General features: G+C 35.3%; 1 long non-coding RNA gene across 1 annotated transcript in view; it reads right to left on the bottom strand.

Annotated features, from left to right (window-relative positions):
• Positions 1-12,718: 12,718 nt before the first annotated feature.
• The window catches only part of LOC139843601 (uncharacterized), a 145,439-nt gene continuing 132,925 nt past the window's right edge, over positions 12,719-25,232 (bottom strand). Inside the window, exons 4-5 of the long non-coding RNA XR_011757634.1 lie at positions 23,186-23,282; positions 12,719-13,234 (exon numbers count right to left, since the gene is read on the bottom strand). This is a non-coding gene — a long non-coding RNA (uncharacterized lncRNA). The remainder of the gene's footprint in view (positions 13,235-23,185; positions 23,283-25,232) is intronic.

Raw genomic sequence — 25,232 nt, 5'->3', positions numbered from 1 at the left:
AAAACGCTCGAAGAAGTAATATATAACAATTCTCGTGCTTTTCGAGCATATGTTGAGGTTTTAGCTATTGTGGTTTAGATATTAGGGTTTAGATATTAGGGTTTATAGGGTTTAGATAGGAGAGTTTAGAAATTTAGGGTTTAGGGTTTAGATTTAGGATTTAGATTGAGTTTTTTAACACGAACGGTTTAGAGTTTAGGGTTTAGAGTTTGGTATTTTGGGTTTATGGAATAAACCCAAAACACTAAACCCTAAACCCTAAACCCTAAACTCTAAATCGGGCTAAATTTTACTTCATAAAACATGAAAAAAAACGTTCATATTCTTCACGAACAATATTATCTTGAATGTTATTTTTGTCGATCGTTTTCCCGCCTAAATAATAACATTCATCACGAAGTGTCTCTTCTAAATGTTCATATTTTCGTGTGATCTTGATGCCGGAAAAAAAAAATTTCAAAAAAAATATTTTGCTTCCCCCCGTTTCCCCCCGATTGGTTACTTCCCCATTGATCCTGCCCATATATATATATATATATATATATATATATATATATATATATATATATATATATATATATATATATATATATATATATATATATATATTCTTTTAGTATCAATTTTCCTTGTATAATTTTTGTATTAATATTTATTTATAGCATGTTAGATATAGATATATAGAATTAAATTATATAGTGTGCTTAAAAGTAACTCTTGGGAATACGTTTAGCATTTTTCAAAAATAAAATACACTACTACACAAATGAGCATAGAAACCCTCAAAAGAAACCAGTTTTTAAAGAAACATAGAAAAACAGGTTTCCAAAGTGTTTAGGAACCGGTTTTAAAAAAGCGTAAATGGGGAACCGGTTTTAAATAATAAACCGGTCTCTATTCCTAACTTTCAGAAGCTGTTTTTTTTTTCCAAAAAACCGGTGTAAGTAATTAAAGAGGGGGTGAATAGTTACTTAATACGATTTTTGAAACTTTTTCGATAATCAATACGATATGAACAATAATTGATCACGTTAGTCAACTCAAACTAATGTGTAGTGTGTTTATTTTTGTAATGATGCGGAAAGTAAAGTAAAGAACATAAACACAAGAATTTATAGTGGTTCGAGTGGATATTAACTAATCCACCTTAATCCACTCTCCGATTCACTAATCGGGATTTGTTGCTTCACTAAGCACTTTTCTTCAAATCCGGTGGAGATCCTATTTACAAGCCTTGTACTTCTCCTTAGACAACAAACCTAATCTCTGTATCCCTTTGAAGGATTACCTCTAACTTAGATCAACTTATCTTCAACTTGGACAAGTATTAATCTCCAATGAGATTAATCAACTCCCTAGTTCCCTTTAAGGAAGATGATAGCTAAGCTAGCATATGCCTCTAATTACAAAGTACAAAAACTCTCCCTTTTTCAGTGATGACAATCCTAAGACAATTCTAAGGATTAATACAACACTATTTAAACTCACAAAGATAAGAATTTAAAAGTAAGTTTACAATGACCCCTTTTATAATCTATGAGATTATAAAACTTATCTTGCTTAATCACAAACATATGTAGAAGTATTATGTTCTTGTGATTCTCTAATGATTTTGAGTTGTAGCATGCAAGAGGTCCAAGTCTTCAAAGTTTTCCAAATCTTGCTATTTATATGGAGAGATAAAAGGTCAGCCCTGTCTGCGGCTTGACTCACGGTCGACCGTGGGTCGACTGTACGTGCTTCAGTCCAAAAAATATATCCGTTGTATAGCCGTTTGAATCAGTATTGGACATCACTCTTTGGACACTTTACTTCATTTAACACATTCAAAAGATAATCAGCATCCTATACAAGTACTATATGCATTAAATGTCCATTTACCCTGGATGAATTGCTTTGATAGTGACTTATCATGTCCAAAGTGGAAAGTCTAACATTATTCGATACAGTCATGATAATCATTTGAGGCAATCTTAGTTTTTTCATAATCCTTTATTTGTAATTAACACATTTGCTAAATCTTTATTGGTCGGTCAACATGTCAGTGATGACAAAAACCCACTTAGCATGCTAGTATTCAAATTTGAACTTGTTTGTAATTAATTATGTGTGTTAATGATGTCTTGAAAAATTAAGCATGTAGTAACAATCAAGCATGTTGCAAGACATCAAGTTAATCAAGTTTAAACGTATTCATAAACTTAATTTTAGACTTAAGCAAACTTATGTGTGTTGATGTTTCATTGTCTTTTAACTTTACTAGATTACGACATTTTACAATTTATCTAAGTAACACATGCATATATTGAAGTAGTCCAAATACTAGTTCCATCTAGTAACAAATAGCAATACAAGTTTGATACTTATGCATATCAACTTATTACTTATCGTTTAGCACTTAACACTTAGTCAAATAATACACATGTACTAATAACGAGTAGTTAAATAATATTCATGTAATGAATAGCAAGATATAATTAAGTAATCTTAGAATTAAGCATATAGTGATAACATAGCATTAAACTAAGACTAAGTAAGTTTTACTTGCAAAGTAGCATTTGCAAGATTAATGTATAAGCATACATTAATATCCAACGCATGTACAAGAAAAAAGCAACTCTTGGTTGGGACTTGGTTATCATCCTAAGTATGTCTAGATACATTTTAGATGTAAATGTTTTCCTATAACACTTATGTGTTATCCTTAATCTAGGCTTAATCGTCATTAAGGTATCATTAGGCGTGATTAACCAAGATTAGTGTTCTAGTGACCAAAACTCCTTTGAGAATGAAGGAGGCAACTATCCTAAGCATGTTTGAACATGTTTCATAAATTATAGATGCCCGGAAGTGGTCAAACATTTTTTGATCAAAATTCGAACAGAAGGTTTCTGCGGTCGACCCACGGTCAGCCGTGGAGTCGATCGTGCATCCCTCATTTCGTAAATCTGGGTGCAGCTCTCCACGGTCTGACCTGTGGCCGACCGTGGTTCAGCCGTGTACTATGTTTCACATTTTTGGCTTTCTTTGGTTTTCGGCCTTTTGCTAGATCAAGTGTGGATTATTGAACTTGATGATTTATGTCAAGATGCCTACCATCACCTTTAGCTATGTGCATATGCCATCATCAAAACACTTATTGTTATGGGTTAAGGTTAGTATAGTCATTAAGCATAATCCCATGTTAACCCACATTCTCCCCCAACAACCAGTTTCCAAGTTTAGAGACCTCTTTTTTGATAAAACATGTCTCTATTCTAAACAATAGGAACCCCTTTATTTGTAAAACCGGTTTCTAAAATACGTCTCCATGAAATTTTTAAATTTTCAAACCCAAACTAAACCCTCCCCATTATATTTGGCGCATATGACACATATTTTTTTTAACTTTTCAAATGCAAATCACTATCTTCTTTTCAAAACACTAACTTTTTCCAGGTAAATATACGAATTCAAACTCTTTTATTTTTCATCTTAATTTGTGCCTATAATTTATGTACAAAGCTTAGGCAATTTTTTAACAGAATCTAAGTATATGTTTTCAGGTTCATCTTCTCTCGTATGAGGATTGAGGAACCTTCTGTTAATCCTGATAAAGACGCGAAGGATGAAGATGATGCTTATCAAGATAAGGAAGGTTATGATGGTCACGTAAGGATTAAGTATTGCAGGACTGGTGTGGGTTAACTGCAATTGTAATCCTTTATAACTAAGTCTTCGTAGCTGCTGCTCTATAGTATGTTTATGTTGTTGCTGCACATAGTCATGTATTTAAGCTGAGTGGCATGGCTTGTTTTCACCATGCAATCTTGTACATAATACTCTCGATATGAGTTTTATATTTAATAATAATAACAGTAGTTTGGCTTTTCAAAAAAATTAAATTAAATCTTGCAGGGTCGTAAAATTAGATGAACATCATTTATGCATTAGGATATATGGTGTTGTTTGTATAACAATCTTTAAAAAAAAAAATGAGAATAGAAACCAATTTTATTAAAAAACAGGTTTCCATTGTCTAGAATAGGAACCTTTTAAAAAAAAAAAAACGGTTTCTAAAGTAAAGTTTCGGAACCGGTTTTAAAACCGGTCTCCATCTTAAAAACCCCTATACATAGGAACCAGTTTTAAAACCGGTTCCTAAACCCCTTAAAACCGGTTTCCATTTCCCTTTTTTGTAGTAGTGATATACTTTAGGTATTTTTGGCATCTATCCCTAACGAAAATCATGAGGGTTCGTTCAGCTCTATGGTGAAAGGATTCTAATGATGTCCAAATTAGATTATCCATGCTGCCTTTTGATTCGCAGAAATTTAAGGAATGAAATTAGATTAAATTCTAGTTTAGCGTTCGTATGAGACGTGGAATGAAATTTGATTCCTTCAAATTCCAAAACTGAAAAGAATTTAATTCTTGATATATTAGAAGAAATTTCATTCCATCAACAAAGAAAATACATTTACATTTATGTCTATATACATATTTCTTATATTTATCTTTTCATTATTTTAGTTTTCTGTTCATGTTTTGAGTTTCAAGTTTCAATTTTACTTTTCTTACTCATGTTTCAGTTTTTATATTCGTGTTCCGGTTTTCAGTTTCGCATAACAGTTACGCATTCAGTATCCAGATTCGCATTTTAATTTTCAGATTCGTGTTTCACATTTAAGGTTTGCTTCACAATTTTCAAATAAATGTTTCAGTTTTTAGTTTCGTGTTTCAGTTTTCAGTTTCGTATTTAGTTTTTGCTTTTCAATTTCACATTTTAGTTTTACGTTCACTTTTTACTTTTCATATTAGCGTTCGAATTTTTAGATCTATGTTCCAGTTTTCATATTCGTTTTTTTCTTGATTCTGGTATCGGATTTTAGATTCGGGTTTCATATTTCATATACGAGTTTCAAATTTTAGTTTCGTTTCAATTTTCAGATACACGTTTATGTTTTTAGTTCTTACATGTCTATTTTATGTTTTCAGTTTCACGTTTCAGTTCTTAGTTTTGCGTTTCAATGTTTAGTTTTACGTTTACAAATAAGAGTTATGGCATTCAATCTCATATTGCGAGAAATCCAAGAATTTCTGGGGGCATGTTTCATTTTTCAAACATGTATTAAGATTCACATTCAAGTTAAAAGTAAACTTGAAAATTGAAACACAAAACTGATAACTGAAACGTGAAACTGCAAACAGTTTCGTGAAACTTAAATTAAAAAGCACAAGTGAAAATTGAAAACCAAAATATGAAATGTTTAAGTGAAAACTGAAACACGAATTTGAAAACACAAGCGCGAAACTTAGAACGAAATGTGAAACTAAAAACTGAAACGCGAAACTTAAATCGTGACGCAAAAATGAAACTGAAACGCGAAACTAAAAATCCATACTCGAAATATAAAAGGTAACGTGAAATCCAAAACTGGAACACTAAACTTATATCGGGACACGAAACTGAAAACTGAAACTTGAAACTTAAAAACATAAATGTGAAACTGGCAACTGAAAACAGAAACCCTAAACTGAAAATCAAAATGCGAAACTTAATATGGAACGCGAAACTGATAACTGAAATGCTAAACGTATGAATCTAATGTAATAGTCTACAAGCAACATAAAATAACGATTACCTCCAAGATTCATTGGAGATATTGGTCCACATAAGTCTATATGGACCAACTCCAATGGTTCTTTGGCTCGATAATGTCCTTCTTTTAGGAATGAGATCCTTGTTCGTTATGAAACCATGCACCCTTCACATACTTTATGTTGGCTGATCCACTTTTGGTATACCTCTCTGTTGACACCCTAAAATGAGCCAGATTATGTTTTCTAGCCATGTAATGTAGGTCCAATATGTGTGGCTATATATTGGATCCCATGTCTCCCTTTGTCACTTGCTAGCTTCATTGTAGCCACATGATATCGATAGAAGGGTTGACTTGTTGATTAACACTCTCAACATTCTTATTATGTTCATCCATATTCATACACATTCATGTTTTAGGGACTAACAATTGGCATCAGAGCAGGTGTTTGATCTAATCAAACATCGATCCTAATCCAAAAACATGTTTTTGTATGAATTTTTTTTATCCATAAGCTCTTATTAAAAATATTACCGATTCAGTTTTTTGGGGGTTTCTTGAGGTGATTTTGGTGAATTGTTTGTGAAATCTGAAATTGTAGAAGTGTTCACCGGGTCCTAAAGCTACTATCTGCAAAATTTCATGAGTTTTGGTTGTGTTTTGAGGGTGTTTCCATTAGAGCCGCCACAAACCACCATTCACCACCACAAACCACCACCAATCTGTTCTTCATCTGCAGGTGTTCGAAAAAAATGGTGCTCGAAAAATTAGTGCACGAAATGATGATGCTCGAAAACATTCTGCTCGAAAAATTTGTGCTCGAAATGTTAATGCTCGAAATGTTAATGCTCGAAATATTGATGCTCGAAAAAAAGTTAGAATTTTAAGGTTTTTAGATGGAACGTACAGTTGAAGTTTGGAATGAACAAGAAGCTGAAACAGTAACTAATTCGAGTGGTAATTGTGTAAATTGTGTGAACTTTGATTGTGGGTCCCACGAATTTGTCTCCCATGTCCCCTCTCTCACCAACAAGTTACAAGAATATGTACGTCGAGTATGTGTTAACAAGATTCATTTTAAACCCTTCTAGAAGACCCCTTTCAAATGTGAACCTGGTCACCACCATCTAACACCTAACCTGAACCAGTTCAAACTCCTAAACCTTTTTAACCTTTTGAACCCCCTGTAACCATGAATCATTTAAACTCTTGAACCCATCCATTAAACCTTTTAACCTTGAACCACATCCACACCCAATTCAACCAGATTCTGACCCGGTACCCGATCCAAACTAGATCCAAAATCGGATCCGAACCCGGATCCGAACCCAGTTCTGACCCGGAAACACCAGTTAATTATTTAACAGCCGTTACCCATCGCCTTAAATATTTAACATCCATTAGCTCTGAGGACCCCCGATGCAAAATTTTCAAATATTTTCCAAATTTCCAACCAACGAAAGCCTAACAGAGACTAACAGAGTTACCATTTGGTTAACTTTTAGTGATTCAGTTACCGAATCCTCCCCGAACAACATTAACCAATTAAAAATGATGACTTTTTGCAACAAATTCATCATTTGGGGGGAGAAATGCAATATGGTTGATGTTTGACAATGACTTTCATACACTTAGTATGGGACTCGGTCCTCACATTATGACTTCTGTGTAACTCAGTTTAGGACTCGCGTTTCAGATAATGACTTCCATACACTCAGTATGGGACTTGGTCTTCAAAGACAAAGTCAAAGCACTCTTTCTAGCAATAAAACATCTGTAATGATCAAGAAAGTTGAAACATCTTCCAAGAGGGTTTCGTAGAGGGTTTTGCTCGCAACCGACGACAAAACATCTGTAATGATGAAACATCTTCCAAGAGGGTTTCGTATGTAATTTTCAGAGGGTTTTGCTCGCAATCGATGCTAAAACATCTATAATGATGAAACATCTTCCAAGAGGATTTCGTATGTAATTTGCAGAGGGTTTTGCTCGCAATCGATGCCATAACATCCGTAATGATGAAACATCTTCCAAGAGGGTTTCGTTGTAATTTTTAGAGGGTTTTGCTCGTAATCGATGCCAAGGAGGTGCTTCCAAGAATTCGAAGTGTTCTTTATACATGAAGTGATGCTTCGATTATGACTCTTATATATGTACATTGCAAGACTCGAGTTTAAAGAAAGAATTGTTTGATTGAGGGGAGCTAGAGATTCAAAGAAAATCCTACATCATATGGGGAGTTATTCGAATCATGCTATATAAACCAATAGCATTCAACGGATATCTAGGGAGGAGATTGTTGTCTAGAAATCGATAAAGGTTGAAGTTGATAAAAGCTAATAGCAATTGATCTAGACTTTGAAAGAAAGATCCCATGTACTTTCGGGGGGGGGGGGGGGGGGGGCTTCTAGAGTTTCAACATTTCGTCTCAAATCAAGCGAATTCTACAAGATATTCACAACGGATATCTATGGAGGAGATTGTTGTCTAGCGATCGACAAAGGTAGACGTTGATGAAAGCTTCAAGACATATCACAACTAAGTCAAGGGGGAGGTTACTCGATAGTGATCGACAGTGATGAAGTTGGTGATTTGATAATTCATTCAGCTATGCACCACTCTGATAAGACCGTTGAAGAATCAAGATGAAGATCAGATCTGGGATTCAAGATTCGATGGCACATACTTAATTTGAATAGGAATTAGTTAGTTAGCTCTAGTGATTCCTTGTATGTAATTTTGTATGTAATTTTTGTATGAAAACTTGACGGGGAGCAATTTTTGAAACATAATCTATCTCATGGGGGAGATTGTTGACATCCTGAAATGAGTCAGATTATGTTTCCTAGCCATGTAATGTGGGTTCAATATGGGGCTATATATTGGACTCCATGTCTCCCTTTGTCACTTGCTAGCTTCATTGTAGCCACATGATATCAATAGAAGGGTTGACTTGTTGATTAACACTCTCAACATTCTTATCATGTTCATCGATATTCATACACATTCATATTTTAGGGACTAACACTCTCACCAAGGTTGCCCCTTTAAACTTAAATATCACTCAAGGGTGTCTTCCGTACATCTCATTGTGGGGGTAGTGGGGGGTGATGGTTTACCGCCCATTCCCTCGGATTGTGCTAGGTTTTCTCCTGGGCAGCAGTTGGGGGCGGGTTACGTAATTGCGGGAGATGAATGCGTAGGTGGTTAAGTCCCCATAGATGATCTCGTACTGTTGTTAAAAAAAATACCTCTCACCAAGTCCTTTTGAGCCATGTACCGAATACTCTAAAAGTTCACATGGCCCACTCTAGCATGCCATAACCAAGCTTCATTATCCTTCGTGGTAGAAAACATACTAGTTGACACGTTCTCAACATTACCTTTGATTGAATTACAATATTTAAGGAAAAATACACTTTAAGAGAAAAACCTAGAAACACCAACATGGATGATTGGAATTATGAAAAAAGGCTTAGCTATTCTCTTTGAAAAATGGTATTTATATTCCCATACCATTTTTTCTCACATCACATATTCAGGTCAAACGACTAGTCAAACATACACCATTTTATCGACTTAACACCTTTTATAACTTCCTTTTTGTCCTTTCTACTTTAATCGTTAGTTTTCAAATTCATCATCAATTTCTCAAAAATTATTTAGCATTTCAACTTTGTACATAGATTGTTAATTGACCTAAACTTAGTATATTACATTTTAAATAGAGAATGTAATATACCTCTGGAATAGCCATCTGACTTCCATATATGCATTCTACCACAACTATACCTTTCCTTGTAATATTTACCTTTGAATTGTCACCAAAGCAAATCATCCCTCTTTATTCTTCATTCAATTTTGAGAAGGTGGTCTTTGTTCCTGACATATGGTTACTTGCTCTGTTGTTCAGGTACCACAAGTTCTTACATGCTTCATTGTTCGTGTTTGGGAACACTTTGTCTTCGTTTAATAACACCATGCATTCTTCACCATGCACAACAAGGAACAATGATGGCTCCTCTACTTGAGCTTGTGTAAGATTTGATTCATCTCCTTTATCATTAGGAGATTTTTACTCTGAAGCATAATGTCTATACACATTGCAATTGAATCATATTATGTGCCTCTTATCGTTGGTTCGATTATTACCACTTGGATCTCGGGATGAACCACATCCTCCTCTACCGCGTCCAAAACCTCTACCTCGTCCACCACTCCGACCACCTATTTCATAGCTATTTGAACCTCGCACTCATCCTTGTGCGCCAGTTGAGTTACTCCCACTCGTTGATTTCTGACCAGATTCACTCGTAGTTTTTGAGAGTTCTTTAAACAACATTGTATCCACATCAGAATATTGCTCGATTGAGGCAATTAATTGAAGATATTTATCTGGTACATAATTTAATAACTATCGAACGGGTTTACCATCTTCAAGTGTTGCTCCAAGGCTGTTATATTTTGAAGCTATTCCCATTGATTTCCCAGCAAATTCATTAATGGTTTCGGTTTTTTTCATGCGCAAACTTTCAAATTTTATCTTGAGAGTTTTCAAAAGTGCCTTCTGAACGCGATCAACGCCCAAATGCTGAAACTTTATCGCCTCCCAAATCTCCTTGGCAGTTTTCTTCTTTGCAACTCGCAGCAATATGTCTTCTGGTATCTACTGAAAGATGAAGGCACGTGCAATTTTAATCTTGTTAGAACCTCGAGAAGGAGTAAAACGTGTTTCCCTAGCCTTATGGAGGATCCTTTATACGAGGTCTATATAAAGGATCCAAGGCTCCTTAGAAACACGAAGTTTAGCAACTGTTATGTCGAGATTTCAAGAGAGCCGTGGAAAGTCAATCTTGACTGATTGACTTTCTCTCCCAATCTTAATGGTTAATCTTCACATTCATTGATATTCATGTGTCAAGGGTCCTATCAAATCTTTTTTTCGTTGACATCCACCCCGGCTCGTGGTTCAATGAATTCTCATACTCCATGGGTGTCCATTATTATAGCCTTCATCCTTATTGCCCATGTTGTGTAATTTGTGGCTGTCAACAACGGGCACTATAAGGACACTTTTCCGCTTTCTTTTGAAGCAATATTTGTTGAAAATGCCATTCTCTCTATATAGTATCTGACGTACTTTGACATTAAACATGGTACACATTGAGACCAAGTTTTAGGTCAGCCACATGAAATTGCAGTAATAAAACACAATATGAAAGAGAAGAGGGTCAATATTGGGAGAATTTTCTCAATTATTATTACTCTAATAATAATATAATCACAACTAATTAGAAAGAGAACTTTTCTGCTCTAAAAAATAAAGAAAAGAAATATGCTATAAATAATAAAAAAATTATTGACTAAATTGTGGATGTGTAACTATCTCCACGTACCACGATCAACGATCAGATCCTAAGACCGTCTCCAACGCAGCGTGTTAGCACCAGTTTTCACCGAGCACGCCATCAACAAGCCATTAACGTGGTGTGCTGGTGGGTAGAAATCGACAGCGTTCTGGTGACTGGAACGGGGAAGCTGGCCGCCGTGTTGGTGATTTATGCGACGTGGATGAAGATTATTAGTGTTGGTGTGTACCGTTTGACCATACTGAGATTCATTTGCAAACAGTTTATACAATTTTAATTAAATAAAATAATTTTAATAATAATAAATATATACAATTTTACTTATAAATACACACCATTCAACATTATTTTCATACATCTCATCCAACTTTTCTCTCAATTTTATAATTTCAACTCTCATTTCAATTTCCTTTAAATTCTCCAACATCATCAATGGCTCCGATGAGGGCTTCGTTCGGCGTTCATTTCTGTGGTAAACCAACGGTCGACTGGAAGTCATACGTTGGCGATACAAAAATGGGATTTTACGACTTCTACATTAATGACTTTGATTTTTCAGAGTGAGAGAAATTACTCAAAAAAGAAATAACGTCCCATTTTCGACTATTGTGTATTTAGATGAAGACAAGACAGAATTGTTCCACATGAATAATGACGTACGGAAGAAGCTTAAGAATCGAGCCAGGAAAAACGGTAATTGAAATCAGTTGTATGTTATGGATTTAAGCACGTGGACAGTTAATCCGGCCCCTTCCGATTTTGAAAGTAGTTTCGAATCAGGAGCGTCGATGGAATGAGACTTTTAATAATTGTAATATTATGTTTTTTGAATTTAGTAGTAATTTTTTTGGACCATTTCTTGATTTGTGGGTGTCTTCCTTGCGCATGGGTAATGCTAATCTTCTATTTATTAGGACTTTACTTTTAAAAATTTTAAATTATTGTTATCATTTATTTATTTTTAAGTGTGCTTTATAATATAATTTTTTTTTTTATAATTACAAAACTAGCTTAAGATCCGCGAATTCGCGGGCTTATTCAAGAAATTTTGTTTTAAGGGAATTATACATTTATGGACCTATATGTATGTTTTAAATTAATTATATGTACACAAATAGATAGTATGAGTTTGACACATAAGATATAAGATTATATGCAATAGTGTTTTAGGAAAAGAATCGGTCTTCAGAAATATGCATATAGTGTTTTAGTTTATATTTGTGAATTATTCTGTCAGTGGCTACATAGATCCGCTTACACTTTGATATCAACATCTGATTCTCAACTACATGTGCATAATTACCAAAATTAAACATTACAACCCTCTACACATGTAAATCATTACCTGCTTTTTACACTCCTCTTTCACTAAAACTACTTCAAAGAGACAGTATGGGTTTGGCACATAAGATATAAGATTATATTATTATATAATTATTATTATTATACTATATACTACATATAAACCATGATAAAATGAGTCATTGTGAATTTGAAAGAAAAAAAATTATGAACATGATTACTTAATAATATGCATGTGCCTCCCTGTCACCAGTTTTTGATTAAAGATCTCATATGCCTATTCATTCTTAAAAACTTGATACTAATTTCAGAACTCTTTTATTTGAGCAAAGACCAAAGCATTAAAATGTATATCTCCGTATAGTAGTTTCCTTACCATGACCTTTTCGTTATAGTAAAAAATTACTGCATAAGCTGAACAACAACAAAATAGAAGACAAACTATATAATATATATTTATATGATAAAGCACATGTGTTTGTTAATGCAAGTCGGAATACATGATCATCATAGTATATTGCCAAAACCTATGGTTTTCTCCCCATCTTTTGTACACCTTAACTCATAGAGTGTTCGATTCTCTTCACCATCAGTTTTGGCATCGGCCTAAAAAACGTAACACAACAATTTTTCTTTATTGACCCTGTAGAATTCAGAGGATTTGGAGATTTCAGAGATGATTTGGCCACATTACAACTTGGTTCCATTTCTTTATCACAAACTTGAAACTGATCTGTCACAATTGCACTCTGCATTTCTCAAATCATCTCTTTTAGTCGTGGACACTTTTTACCCATTACTTGAAGGACCGTTGGAGGCGCTCAACCTATCATTACTTTTCTTACTGTTAGCTTTCTTTTTTGTTTGGAGAAGAGGTGTTTTAGATATGCTATACCCATCGTCTTGTGTGATTATGGTACTCATGAAATTCATCTCATTGAAAAGACTCTCTTCCTCCCTTTTGATTATCGAATCTTTCAACTGAGATCCTGAAACATGTTGTAACATCCCGTTTGTCCCGTACATATCTAAAGGTACATACTTAATCGTAGTACGCTTATAACTTGTGCGTTTATGTGATTCAAAGACCTAAGTGCTAGTTATTGTGTAAATATATATATATATATATATATATATATATATATATATATATATATATATATATATATATATATATATATATATATATATAATCTCCTTCATCGTCTGTTCAACCCAAACCAATTGAAACCCTAAATCCATCGTTTGTCGTCTTTTTCACCCATTTGATACTGACTTACCATCGACAAAATCCCTAAATTGATGATTCAAGTTTGATTTTTTCGGCCAAATTCATGAAATTAAAGGACCGCCGTAACAGTTTTCCATCAAATATCTGCAAAATCAACATTTTGTTAGCTCTTTTCTTTAATCAGGTTTGAGATTTTCTATCATTTCAGAATTTAGTAGGAATGTAATGGTTATATATATATATATATATATATATATATATATATATATATATATATATATATATATATATATATATATATATATATATATATATATATATATATATATATATATACGAATATGTATGTGTATATATGTGTTTAGAATATGTGCATGTATAAGTATATGCATGGGTCTTAGTTGATGTTAAGTCTTGTGAGACTAAAAGATGAAGTTTAGACGTGCATAGGAAGCGTGAACAAGGTGTACAAGTTGAATAAATCGTTAAGTTGTGTAAAGTTGTCGAATAGGTCAGTTGAAGGCCATTGCCGCGTCGCGACATCTCAAGCAAAACGAAGTCAGGAGGCATGCTAAGGAGGGTTAGTTTTTCCTTTATGTGTCACGCCACGACAAATGGAGCCGCGCCGCGACAGTTCTGCTGGACTGATTCCGGATTTAGCTCATTTTAAGTGATTTTAAGGGGCAAATTGATAATTTGGCGTATAGATTTGATGGGAGCATTTAATCTCCACCACTTATCCATTTTCCTCATTTCTTTTCCATTTTCTTTCTCCTTTTTTTACTCTCAAACATAAAAACCCAATTGAATTCAAGTGAGATTTGTGAGTGAAGAATTGAGAGTTGATCTTTGGAGCAAGAGTTAAAGTTGTTCTCCTTGTTCTTAGCTACAAGAGGATAGTGTTGGTAAGTCCTAACCACATATTTTTGAGTTTTAATTAGTTTATACTAGGGTTTTGTTCATTTGGAACTTGTATGACCCATTTGAGGGTTAAATGGGTGGATTTTGGGTTAGATTGATGAAAGTAAGCCCTAATGGACATAACCTAGGGTTTGGTCTTATGATTTGAGGTTGTAAGTGTTAAATGGTGTTGTTAGTCACTAATACACCTTTAAATTGATGAAAGAAGTGTTAATGGGTAGGTTTGACTCGATTGTGAGTCTAAGTATTTAAAATGGGTCAAATGAGTACTAGTTGACCTAATTGGGTGAAATGGGTATGAAATACCCCAAGTTTGTGCTAGTTGAAGTTAGTAGACTTTAATTCACTAGCTTTAGTGATTAAAGTTGAGTCTTAGCCATTTATGGGCTGTTTTGGTGTAGTTGAGCCATTTAATGCAAATTGCGTCATTAAATGCTCAAGAGTGAGTAAGGTGGTTAATTCCACTTGTTGTGTATTGAATGTGTACTTATGTATTAGGTACTTTGCTCGAAGCATACGAAAGCATTAAATCATCACTGAAGTGTTAAGGTGAGTGGAATAATTATATGCGTGCATATACGATGTATTTATTTGTGTAGTATGAGTTGTGAAGTGTTGATGTGTTAAGACACCACTTCTCACGTGGAGAGTGAAGTGTCGATGTGTTAAGACACCACTCGGGAGTGAAGCATCGATGTGTTAAGATGCCACTTCGAGAGATGTAATGAGTGAAGTGTCGATGTGCTAAGACACCACTAGGGATGAAGTGTCAAAGTGTTAAGGCACCACCCGGGGTGAAGTATCGATGTATTAAGATGTCACCCGTGGGGTTAGTGTATGAAGTGTTAAGTGCACTAATGGTTGTTATGAACTCTGACGTTCCTTTAAATACCGTTCCCTCGTTCGATTGGTTAACCATGGTTGTGTGTGGATTGTAGCATATTATATTGTTTAATCTATATGCTATTGATATGCTAGCTCATATGGTGGAAGGTTTAGTATTATACTTGTGATGGTATGATTATTTATATTGCTAACATGTATGTGGTAAATGCGTAAGTGATTGCAAGTAAGTAGGTTGTATATGTAATCGTATAATTGTTGTACTCACTAAGCATTAGCTTACCCCTCTCGTTGTTTATCTTTTTAGATGCAGGTGCGGACAAAGGGAAGGGGATTATTGGATACTAGTTCCCCGTGTTGGACTAATGTGAAGCTTTGATGTTGGCCTAGCATTTTTGGGTAGTTTAGCCCCAAACCATGCTCGATGTGTTGTTTGGATTAAAACTATCATTTTTGGATAGGTCAAACTTGTATCACATTTGTTAATGGCCTTTGTGCCTTTTATAAAATATTAAACTTGTACTATGTTCTAATGGAACGTGTGGTATGGTTACATATTTAATTGGCGCGTAAATGTGTATTATTTTAAAAAAAAATTTATCGTATGGAATAGGGTTGGGTTATTTCAAGTGGTATCAGATCATGGTCTAAGGGATTTAGGCGACTTGAGATAGGTGCCTAGACTTAGACTTTATTGTGTATGCACTTTATGCGGGACTTGTAGGACCCCGAATTCACGGCCAAGGTTGAGGCCATTTTGAAAAGTCATGCGTCTTTCCTTGAAGATGTTAAGAAAATGTTTCTAGATACGATTGACGAGCAATTAGTCAACGTAGTAAAGGAGCAGATTAAAGTTGTCCTTCAAGGGACAATGTCAGGAGACGAGACTTTTTCTATAAGAATTTTAAAGATGCTCAACCTCCTACTTTTGAGGGCGAAAGAGACCCGTTAAAGAGTGCCCGGTGGATCTCCGATATGGAGGGGGCTTTTCGAACTTGTGAATGCCCTCTTGATAAAAAGGTGAGGTATGGTAGTAGCATGTTAAGAGGTGATGCTAAGCTATGGTGGGATGCGAAAATCAAAGTTTATGGCAAAGAACAATGCATGGATTTTACTTGGGACGAGTTTAAGACGGAGTTTTTCCAAGAGTATCGAACTTCGGCCAACCTTACTAGACTTAAGGACGAGTTGCGTTCCTTGAGGCAAGGGTCGATGGATTTGAACACTCTTAAATCCGTTTACTTGTCAAAAACCCAATTTTGCCCGGAGTATGTCGGGAATGATAAAATGTTGAAGGAAGACTTTTACCGAATCTTGAATGACAATTATCAAGAAAAGATTAGTGTGAACATGGTGAAGAGTTTTGATGAGTTGTTTGATATGGCCAAAGGTTTCGAGTCGCTCATCTTGAGAAAGAGTGGCTTTACCTTAGGCAAAAAGAAGTTTGAAGCCGCTAGTCATTCGAACTTTTCTAACAAGAAGCACAAGAAGAGCTCCTAGAGTGTTGGTAGTGTGAGGAAGGGTGCTTTCGGTGATTTTACTTATGCTTGCTACAATTGTAGGCAAAGGGGGCACATGGCTCGTGAGTGCCCGAAACCATCATCCACAACCAAGCTCACTTGTTTTAATTGCGGTAAAGAAGGGCATAAGAAGCCGGAGTGTCCCGATTTATGGGGTGATCATGTTAAGAGGTTAGAGAAGGCGGCGGGCACGGCTAAGGGGAGAAATTATTTGATGACCAATGATGAGGCCAAGCATTCCAATGAAGTTGTCTCAGGTACTTTCATGGTTAACTCTAATCCGGCACAGATACTTTTTGATAGTGGTGCTAATTTGTCGTTTGTGTCTCCAAGATTTGTGTCTAAGTTAAATAAACCGCTAGCTAAGTTAAGTCATCCGGTATAAGTTAAAATAGCGGATGGTAAGACGGTACTAGGGGTTGACGTTTGTAATGATTGTAATGTTGTGTTTGGTACCGAAACGTTTAATTTCGATCTCATTCCGATGACTTTGGGTGATTTCGATATTGTTGTTGGTATAGATTGGCTCGATCGTTATAGAGCCGATATTGCATGCCATGATAAATTCATTCGTGTGAAGACCCCAAGTGGGGGAGAGTTAATTATTCATGGTGATAAGCGAAGAAGACTTGTGCCGATATGCACTTATGCACGGGCACGTCGTTTCCTTGTTAGTGGTGGCATGGCTTTTCTTGCCCATGTAGTTGATACTCGTGATGAGCTACCACCCGTTCGTGAAATTTCGGTGGTTAACGAATTTGAAGACGTTTTTCCGGATGAGTTACCGGGTGTCCCGGCGGAAAGACAAGTTGAATTTTGCATTGAGTTGGTTCCGGGGGCTACCCCCATTGCTAAAACTCCTTATCGTTTAGCATCGACGGAAATGCAAGAGTTGTTAAATCAAACCCAAGAGTTGCTTGAAAAGGGTTTCATTCGGCCGAGTTCCTCGCCATGGGGAACTCCGGTTTTATTTGTGAAAAAGAAAGACGGTAGTATGCGGATGTGCATCGATTATCGGGAGTTGAACAAAGTGACGATCAAGAATCGTTATCCATTGCCTCGAATTGACGATTTGTTTGACCAACTCCAAGGTGCAATGTATTTTTCTAAGATTGACTTACGGTCCGGCTATCATCAAGTACGGGTCCGTGAGGAAAACATAGAGAAAACGGCTTTTCGAACGCGTTATGGGCATTTTAAGTTCGTAGTTATGCCTTTTGGTCTTACGAATGCACCAGCGGCATTCATGGATCTTGTGAACCGAATGTGCCAACCTATGTTGGACAAGTCGGTAATTGTGTTCATTGACGACATACTTGTTTATTCTAAGAGTATGAAGGAACATGAACACCATTTGCGTGAAGTGTTGAAGACACTGCGGAAGGAGAAGTTGTATGCTAAATTCTCCAAATGTGAATTTTGGCTAAGGGAAGTTCAATTCCTTAGCCATATTGTGAATAAAGAAGGTATTCAAGTAGATCCGGGGAAGATAGAAACGGTGAAGAGTTGGGGACAACCGACTACGCCTACGGAAATCCGAAGTTTTCTCAGATTGGCCAGTTATTATCGTCGGTTTATCCAAGACTTTTCTAAGATTGCTTCTCCTTTGACGAAGTTAACAAGAAAGAACGCGAGATTTAATTGGGAGAACGAGCAACAATTTCTTTTCAATTGATAAAAGAGAAGTTATGTCAAGCTCCGGTGTTAGTGTTGCTGGAAGGGGTAGAAGACATGACGGTTTATTGTGACGAGTCTTTAAATGGGCTCGGGTGTGTTCTAATGCAAAGAGGTAAAGTCATCGCGTATGCCTCCCGACAATTAAAGGAACACGAAACGAGATATCCGACTCATGATCTTGAGTTGGCGGCGGTTGTTCATGCGTTGAAAATTTGGCGCCATTACTTGTATGGTGTCAAGTGTACGATTTACTCAGATCATAAGAGTTTAAAACATCTTTTTCATCAACGAGATTTGAACTATCGTCAACATAGATGGATTGATGTAGTGAAGGACTATGATTGTGAAATACTTTATCATCCGGGTAAGGCGAATGTGGTCGCAGATGCGTTAAGCCGAAAGAGTCAACATCCGGCGATACTAGTAGGATCGTTACGCATGATTATTACTAACGATTTTCTTGTTAAGCTTGGCGAGACTCAAATCGAAGCTTTTGTTAACAATAAGCATGAGGAACGAATCGTGGGACAAACGGAGTTTATTACCTTAGGTCCGCATGGTTTGTTATCTTTTCAAGGAAGAGTGTGGGTGCCTAAAATGGGTGATCATCGACGAGTGCTACTTGATGAAGCACATAAGTCAAAGTATTCCATTTATCCGGGCAATGTACCTTGATCTAAAGAAGGAGTATTGGTGGCCGGGCATGAAACGTGATGTTGTTAAGTATGTTGAACAATGCGTCACATGTTTGCAAGTTAAAGGCGAACACAAAAGCCGTACGGTAAGTTACAACCATTGGAGGTCCCGAAATGGAAATGGGAGCACATTACCATGGACTTCATTACAAAGTTACCAAAGACGGCGAGAAGCCAATATGATACGATTTGGGTGATAGTTGATCGATTGACGAAGAGTGCTTTGTTTCTTCCCATTCGGGAAATGATATCATCGGAGACTTTGTCTAAGTTGTTTATCAAGGAGGTTATATCGAGACATGCGGTTCCTATATCTATTGTTTCGGATTGAGATGCTCGTTTCACGTCTCGGTTTTGGAATAAGTTTCATGAAGATATGGGTACTCAATTGAAAATGAGCACGGCGTATCATCCTCAAACGGACGGTCAAACCGAGCGTACGAACCAAACGTTGGAGGATATGTTAAGGGCGTGTGTTATTTATTTTGGCGGTAGTTGGGATGAGCACTTATCATTGGTGGAATTCTCGTACAATAATAGTTACCACACTAGTATTGGAATGCCACCTTATGAGATGCTTTATGGGCGTAGATGTCGAAATCCCATTTGTTGGGGAGAAGTGGGTCAACGAGAAATCGGGAGTACCGATTTAGTTTTGGAGATGAATAGTAAGATTGAGATGATTCAGGCTCGACTTAAAGCGGCGCAAGATAGACAAAAATCTTATTCCGATAAAGGGAGACGAACGATTGAGTTTCAAGAAGGTGACATGGTGATGCTTAAAGTTTCTCCATGGAAAGTAGTTATTCGGTTTCGAAAACGAGGAAAGTTAGCTCCTCGGTTTATTGGTCCTTTCAAGGTTTTGGCACGTGTTGGTGAGGTTGCTTATCGTCTAGAGTTACCCGAGGAACTTGCGGGAATACACGACACATTTCATGTTTCCCATCTCCGTAAGTGTCTTGCGGATGACTCGACTTGGGTGCCGTTAGATGAGATTACTTTGAACAACAAGCTAGAGTATGCGGAAGAACCAATTGCAATCCTTGATGAGAAGGTTAAAATGTTGCGGAGCAAGGAAGTTAGAACTTTCAAAGTACAATGGCGACATCGAAAGGGTTCCGAGTTTACGTGGGAATCCGAAGAGTTTGTCTTGGTTTATCTTCCGGCTTGTCATGCGGCTTGGATCGTGAGGACGCGCTCCGATTCAAGTGGGGGAGAGTTGTAACATCCCTTTTTTCCGTACATATCTAAAGGTACATACTTAATCGTAGTACGCTTATAACTTGTGCGTTTATGTGATTAAAAGACCTAAGTGCTAGTTATTGTGTGTATATATATATATATATATATATATATATATATATATATATATATATATATATATATATATATATATATATATATATATATATATATATATATATATATATATATATACGAATATGTATGTGTATATATACGTGTTTAGAATATGTGCATGTATAAGTATATGCATGGGTCTTAGTTGATGTTAAGTCTTGTGAGACTAAAAGATGAAGTTTAGACGTGCATAGGAAGCGTGAACAAGGTGTATAAGTTGAATAAATCGTTAAGTTGTGTAAAGTTGTCGAATGGGTCAGTTGAAGGCCATTGCCGCGCCGCGGCATCTCAAGCAAAACGAAGTCAGGAAGCATGCTAAGGAGGTTCAGTTTTTCCTTTATTTGTCGCGCCGCAACAAATGGAGCCGCGCCGCGACAGTTTTGCTAGACTGATTCCGGATTTAGCTCATTTTAAGTGATTTTAAGGGGAAAATTGGTAATTTGGCGTATAGATTTGATGGGAACATTTAATCTCCACCACTTATCCATTTTCCTCATTTCTTTTCCATTTTCGTTCTCCTTTTTTTACTCTCAAACATAAAAACCCAATTGAATTCAAGTGAGATTTGTGAGTGAAGAATTGAGAGTTGATCTTTGGAGCAAGAGTTAAAGTTGTTCTCCTTGTTCTTAGCTACAAGAGGATAGTGTTGGTAAGTCATAACCCCATATTTTGAGTTTTAATTAGTTTATGCTAGGTTTTGTTCATTTGGAACTTGTATGACCCATTTGAGGGTTAAATGGGTGGATTTTGGGTTAGATTGATGAAAGTAAGCCCTAATGGCCATAACCTAGGGTTTGGTCTTATGATTTGAGGTTGTAAGTGTTAAATGGTGTTGTTAGTCACTAATACACCTTTAAATTGATGAAAGAAGTGTTAATGGGTAGATTTGACTCGATTGTGAGTCTAAGTATTTAAAATGGGTCAAATGAGTACTAGTTGACCTAATTGGGTGAAATGGATATGAAATACCCCAAGTTTGTGCTAGTTGAAGTTAGTAGACTTTAATTCACTAGCTTTAGTGATTAAAGTTGAGCCTTGGCCATTTATGGGCGGTTTTGGTGTAGTTGAGCTATTTAATGCAAATTGGGTAATTAAATGCTCAAGAGTGAGTAAGGTGGTTAATTCCACTTGTTGTGTATTGAATGTGTACTTATGTATTAGGTACTTTGCTCGAAGCATACGGAAGCATTAAATCATCACCGAAGTGTTAAGGTGAGTGGAATAATTATATGCGTGCATATACGATGTATTTATTTGTGTAGTATGAGTTGTGAAGTGTCGATGTGTTAAGACACCACTTTTCACGTGGAGAGTGAAGTGTCGATGTGTTAAGACACCACTCGGGAGTGAAGCATCGATGTGTTAAGATGCCACTTCGAGAGATGTAACGAGTGAAGTGTCGATGTGCTAAGACACCACTAGGGGTGAAATGTCGAAGTGTTAAGGCACCACCCGGGGTGAAGTATCGATGTGTTAAGATGCCACCCGTGGGGTTAGCGTACGAAGTGTTAAGTGCACTAATGGTTGTTATGAACTCCGACGGTCCTTTAAATACCGCCCCCTCGTTTGATTGGTTAACCATGGTTGTGTGTGGATTGTAGCATATTATATTGTTTAATCTATATGCTATTGATATGCTAGCTCGTATGGTGGAAGGTTTAGTATTATACTTGTGACGGTATGATTATTTATATTGCTAACATGTATGCGGTAAATGCGTAAGTGATTGCAAGTAAGTAGGTTGTATATGTAATCGTATAATTGTTGTACTCACTAAGCATTAGCTTACCCCTCTCGTTGTTTATCTTTTTAAATGCAGGTGCGGACAAAGGGAATGGGGTTATTGGATACTAGTTCCCCGTGTTGGACTAATGTGAAGCTTTGAAGTTGGCCTAGCGTTTTTGGGTAGTTTAGCCCCAAACCATGCTCGATGTGTTGTTTGGATTAAAACTATCATTTTTGGATAGGTCAAATTTGTATCACATTTGTTAATGGTCTTCGTGCCTTTTGTAAAACGTTAAACTTGTAGTATGTTCTAATAGAATGTGTGGTATGGTTACATATTTAATTGGCGCGTAAATGTGTATTATTTAAAAAAAAAAAATTTATCGTATGGAATACGGGTTGGGTTGTTTCACATGTACAACCCGTTAACCAGAATGAAATTTTTTTTAAAAATAAAAAACTATTGAAACCTAGTTGGTGCATCATTATAAAATGTTCATGAAAGCAATAACTATTAATTGAAAAATAAATACAAATATGTATCTATATATTTTGTTGAAAAAGAAATTAAGAATGGTAGTATATCTTGTTTCACATCATTCACTCCTAAAATCATATACTTTAGTACTCTTACGCTGAATGTTGATTACAGAATGGTTCCAATCAATCACCTATTAATTATTTTATATTTGTCCAAGCTTATTATTATAAATGGTCACAAATTTTGTAAGTTACTGTATATGTATTAGGCCCCATATTTGATTAGTTAGTCAAATTAAGTCCAAATCCTAAAAAATCTGTAATGTCCTCATGTTGTATTAAAAAGAGTAGTAATTATAACCCGCAATTTGATGATATAAGAAAATCAACCTGAACAAAGCTTTTAGCCCAAATCCTATTTAGCCAACCGAAATATTCGGGTTTCACAAAAAAACTATATCCCTATTTCACGAGAACGTACCTTCTAAAACATGAAAGAATTGCTAAAACAGATGGAAATGTTGGCTTCAGTGTAAAAAGAGAAACGAATGACAGTTCTTTAGGCATGCGGTGTCACCCTTCAAATCAACACTATCATGTCTTAGAATCCAAGGTGGTGAAAAAAAATTGTGATTTCTATTCAAAATGATATATGTCAAACGGGCCAGGTTCTGGTTTCAGCTTATTCTGGCCCAATTTTCTAATTGCATGTTTATATTGAATTTTTCTACTTAGTTAAAGTTAGTGTACAAAGTTTGATGCGTTAGACATGCAGTTTATGTGAATGTTGCCCATTTGAACCGCTTGTGTAGTGACCCGAACTTTTCCATGTTTATATATATTAAATGAAATTGATAATTACATGATTAAGTGCTTCCAACATGTTAAGCAATCAAACTTGTTAAGACTTGATTAATTGAAATAGGTTTCATATAGACAATTGACCACCCAAGTTTACCGGTGATTCACGAATGTTAAAACTTGTAAAAACTATATGATGACATATATATGATTATATATATAGTTAACATGATATTATGATAATTAAGTATCTCATTAGGTATTTTAACAATGAGTTATATACATAAAATTGAGTTTATTGAATTAAGAAACTCGAAACGGTATATATGACGATTATCGTTATAACAACGTCTTACTAAATACAATGAATCATATTAAGATATTGATACACTATGTTTAATAATGATAAATGATAAGTAAACATGTCATTGAGTGTATTAACAATGAACTACATATGTAAAACCAAGACTACTAATTTAATGATTTCGAAACGAGACATATATGTAATGATTATCGTTGTAACAACATTTAACTGTATATATATCATACTAAGATATATTAATATATCATAATATCATGATAATGTAATAATTTAACATCTCTTTAGATATAATAAACAATGGGTTAACAACATTTAACAAGATCGTTAACTTAAAGGTTTTAAAACAGCATTTACATGTAACGACTAACGATGATTTAACGACTCAGTTAAAATGTATATACATGTAGTGTTTTAATATGTATTCATACACTTTTGAAAGACTTCAAGACACTTATCAAAATACTTCTACTTAACAAAAATGCTTACAATTACATCCTCGTTCAGTTTCATCAACAATTCTACTAGTATGCACCCGTATTCGTACTCGTACAATACACAGCTTTTAGATGTATGTAATATTGGTATATACACTCCAATTATCAGCTCTTAGCAGCCCATGTGAGTCACCTAACACATGTGAGAACCATCATTTGGCAACTAGCATGAAATATCTCATAAAATTACAAAAATATTAGTAATCATTCATGACTTATTTACAAGTAAACAAAATTACACATCCTTTATATCTAATCCATATACCAATGACCAAAAACACATACAAACACTTTCATTCTTCAATTTTCTTCATCTAATTGATCTCTCTCAAGTTCTATCTTCAAGTTCTAAGTGCTCTTCATAAATTCTATAAGTTCTAGTTTCATAAAATCAAGAATAATTCCAAGTTTGCTAGCTTACTTCCAATCTTGTAAAGTGATCATCCAACCTCAAGAAATCTTTCTTATTTATAGTAATATATCTTTCTAATACAAGGTAATACTCATATTCAAACTTTGATTCAATTTCTATAACTATAACAATCTTATTTCGAGTGGAAATCTTACTTGAACTTGTTTTCGTGTCATGATTCTGCTTCAAGAACTTTCAAGCCATCCAAGGATCCTTTGAAGCTAGATCTATTTTTTTAATTTCCAGTAGGTTTACCTACTAAAATTAAGATAGTAATGATGTTCATAACATCATTCGATTCATACATATAAAACTATCTTATTCGAAGATTTAAACTTGTAATCACTAGAACATAGTTTAGTTAATTCTAAACTTGTTCGCAAATAAAGTTAATCCTTTTAACTTGAGTTTTAAAATTAACTAAACACATGTTCTATATCTATATGATATGCTAACTTAATGATTTAAAACCTGGAAACACGAAAAATACCGTAAAACC

This window comes from Rutidosis leptorrhynchoides, chromosome 4 (genome assembly GCF_046630445.1).
Source record: "Rutidosis leptorrhynchoides isolate AG116_Rl617_1_P2 chromosome 4, CSIRO_AGI_Rlap_v1, whole genome shotgun sequence".
NCBI classification, from domain to species: Eukaryota; Viridiplantae; Streptophyta; class Magnoliopsida; order Asterales; family Asteraceae; genus Rutidosis; species Rutidosis leptorrhynchoides.
Note: the sequence above shows the minus strand (reverse complement) of the source record. Positions and strands in the feature narration are given on the sequence as shown.